Source organism: Cannabis sativa, chromosome 2 (assembly GCF_029168945.1).
Source record: "Cannabis sativa cultivar Pink pepper isolate KNU-18-1 chromosome 2, ASM2916894v1, whole genome shotgun sequence".
NCBI classification, from domain to species: Eukaryota; Viridiplantae; Streptophyta; class Magnoliopsida; order Rosales; family Cannabaceae; genus Cannabis; species Cannabis sativa.
The window spans coordinates 4,530,946-4,534,531 of NC_083602.1; the positions used below are offsets into that span (position 1 = coordinate 4,530,946).

At 37.7% G+C, this 3,586-nt stretch overlaps 1 non-coding gene across 1 annotated transcript; it reads left to right on the plus strand.

The window, feature by feature from the left end:
- The first annotated feature begins 282 nt into the window (after positions 1-282).
- LOC115721572 (small nucleolar RNA R71) lies at positions 283-389 on the plus strand. Its single transcript, XR_004012587.2, has one exon. It is a non-coding gene; the product is annotated as a small nucleolar RNA R71 (small nucleolar RNA).
- Positions 390-3,586: the final 3,197 nt, after the last annotated feature.

Below are 3,586 nucleotides of genomic sequence, written 5' to 3' on the forward strand. Positions count from 1 at the left end.
ATAACTTGGGCTTGTTTAGCTTGCCCTGCAATCAGCTTTGTCAAGGCCTCAACTTGAGCTGTCAACTTTGTGATGGCATCAACCTCTAGCACACCAGCTACTTTCTTAGTTTGACTCCTTTCAGTTGGCCACTGCTGATTATTTAGAGCCATCTCCTCCAATAGATCGTAAGCCTCATTAGCACTCTTTCTCATAAAAGCTCCGCCCGCTGCTGCATCTATTAGAGTTCTAGTATTACCAACCAGCCCGTTGTAGAAGTTGTGAACCAGCATCCACTTCTCTATACCATGATGAGGGCATTTTCTGATTAGATCTTTAAACCTCTCCCAAGCCTCATGGAGAGATTCATTATCTTGCTGACAGAAGTTGTTTATTTCTCCTCTCAGCTTTGCAGACTTTGCTGGAGGGAAGAATTTAGACAGAAATTTTGTTGCTAAGTCTGTCCATGTTGCTATAGAATTTGGTGGCAAGGAGATCAACCAACTCTTGGCTCGCTCTCTCAGTGAGAATGGAAACAGTCTCAAACGGATGGCGTCATCACTAACCCCATTGACTTTGAAGGTCTGGCATAACTCCATGAAGTTCGATAGATGCAGATTGGGGTCTTCAGAAGGGAGTCCACCAAACTGGACTGAAGACTGCACCATTTGTAGTATGGCAGGCTTAATCTCGAAATTGTTTGCATCCACTGCCGGTGGCCTGATACATGACTGCACTCCCGTCAGAGTAGGGAGAATGTAATCTCTCAAGCTACGGCCATTAGCTTGATCTTCCACGGCACCTCCATTATTACCGTTATTACCCCCATTGTTTCCAGCATTATTGTTCACATTCGCAGCCATGATCTCTGATGTTTCAGCAGTTGCTGAAACTCTTTCTTGCCTCTTGTTCTTTCGATTCCTCCTGCAAGTTTTCTCAATTTCAGGATCAACTGGTAATATGACTGTTTGTCCTTGACGGCGCATGCACTTAGGATTCCTGAAATAAATCAAGAAAATATTGCAAGAAAAAGGTTAGAAAAATCAGCAAGAGAAAAATATACCAAATTAGAAGTTAGTATAATTTTATGTAATATTAATCTTTAACAATTCCCCGGCAACGGCGCCAAAAACTTGTTGCTATAAATTATAATTTTAAACACTACGCAAGTATACGCAATCAAGTAGTAAATCTCACACAGGTGAGGTCGATCCCACAGGGAATTGGATTAAGTACCACTAAATTATACTTATGATTCTATTCGGTAAATCAAAAGCAATTATTATTTAAAAAAAACAGTAAAATATGAAAGAAATTCAGAAAACTTAATAACACAATTTAAAGTTGAGCAAGATGAGACAATAGGGAGGAGAATCCTGTTGTTGTTTACCCAAGTCGTTAATGCTTAATTACTATCCTATTCTTGGAGTGAATGACAGATTATGAAATAACCTAGCTCCTTTCAGATCTTCTAGATTCTAAATCACATGTTATCTAATTGATTTCTTAATTAAACTAACATGAAATCAGCATTAAGTAATAATCTACTCGTCACATAAGTCATGCGAATACTTTCGTTTCACATAGAACATCGATTATCTTAATTTTAGCATTCTCAATTCTCACTTTTCAGATTTTGAATTGAGATCATAGAGCATGCACAAGGTGATCAATCTTAAACATGAAATTAAACACAAATTAAGATAATTTCACAAACAAGAATTGAGGAATGGTAATTAAACATTAACTAGGCAAAACATTAAACAACAATCATCATCCTCCCTAAATGGGAAATTTAGTTCAGAAACAAATCCATAACCATTCCTATGACAATATTCAACATAAATAAATTAAAGAGGAATAAAGAAAAGAACTGTTGGTGGATGAATTCTGGATCTTCACTTGAATCTCTATGCTCTTCCTGCCGCTCTCAGCTGTGTTTTAGGGTTCCAAATCGCTCTCCCTGACTTTCAATCGCAGTTTTCTATTTATAATTGAAATTTAGGGTTCGATGGACGAAAATGCCCCTGGTCCGTACGGGATTTCGCCGCGGCCAAGCTTCCTCTCGCCGCGGCGAGAAATTGCCAAATTTAGGCTCTCTCTGTATCTCGTAACTCGCCGCGGCGAGCCTCTTCATCGCCGCGGCGACTGATGCTTCTGAATTCTCGAGATCTAGCCGCGGCCAAGTTGTGTTTAGCCGCGGCCAGATATGCACAAAAACTCAAAAATTGAGTTTTCTTCGGCTCAGCACGTCTTTTAATGAATTTCTGCACCCGAGACCTCTTTTATTCCAAAGAACCTGAAAACATAGAAAACAAGCGTAATTCCGTCCCAACACAGCTAGAAATGCACATAAATTGGATCCAAAACATAGGCTAAAAATAGCCTAACAATAATGACTATTGCCCTTGAATGCTTGTATGTATGTTATATGGCCCTAGGGGCATTATTGTCATTTTGATATTTGTGTTATTTGTAACAAAAGGTAATTATTTTGGTTTGATTCAAGCTTCGATTTGTGAAATTTTGTGCTTGGACTTTGGAAGAGCTTAAGGTAGTGTTTCTACCACTTTTACCTTGAATTTTATAGCTGTAATTTTATAGTGAAAATATATGTGAAGCCATGGATTATGTTCTTGAAATTGCATGCTTGTGAGATTAGAGTTGATTATGGTGTTGTAGTCATAGTTGTGTTTAGAGTTAGTAGATATTACTTTGTGTTTAGATTGTGAAATTGGGTTATGTTCTATTGAAGATTTAGACCTAATTGAGCTTATTGTTTAATTGTGTGGTTGAGCAAGTTTGAGTTCAAGTACTCAAAGCTTGCTCAACAATGACACTTTTTGATTCTTGGTGCAATTATTGTGTTTGAGCTATAAAATATGTTTAATATGTTATATGATGATGCTCTGGAAAGTTTGGTGGTGATTGGGGAAGATTTGAGTAGGTTATGGAGGCTTAAACGTTGAGATTATTTTTCGTGTTGTCTCGCCCGTACAACTGGAATTTTGGTTGGTTTAGGGCTGTTCCAACTGGAATTCCGGTTGGACTGTATCGGGGAAGACTGAATTTTGTTTTGGCTATAACTTTTGACTCAGGACTCCGTTTTGGATGTTCTTTATATCGCTAGAAAGCTTGTTTCAAACTCTATATGTTAACCTGTAAATGTAATGCAAATTATGTGATTATTGAAAGTGAAATTTTGGATTAAACCTATTTATGAAATCCAGGAAATGTGTGACTAGGACTATCGACGCTTTCTCAGGAACACTTGGGGATTTGGAATCTCCACATTTGCGGGACATCAACTAAGACAATAATTAGCATGTAGAGTTATGCGTGGTAGCACTTATGTTGAATATTATATTTGGGATTCATTAGAAACCGGGATTACAGTTATTACCCTAAGTGAGCGGTTTTGTGGTCTAGGATTATTACCATAGTAATTGTTAAGGTTTAAATGCTATGCCATGCTATTTATATTGAAATTAAGAATTATGCGTTTAAGGCATAATTTAGTTAGACTCGGTAATTAGAACTGAGATGAACCATTCTAAGGCCTTATTGTAATTAGACGTGTTAGCGTAACACGTAAGTCTATGCCACA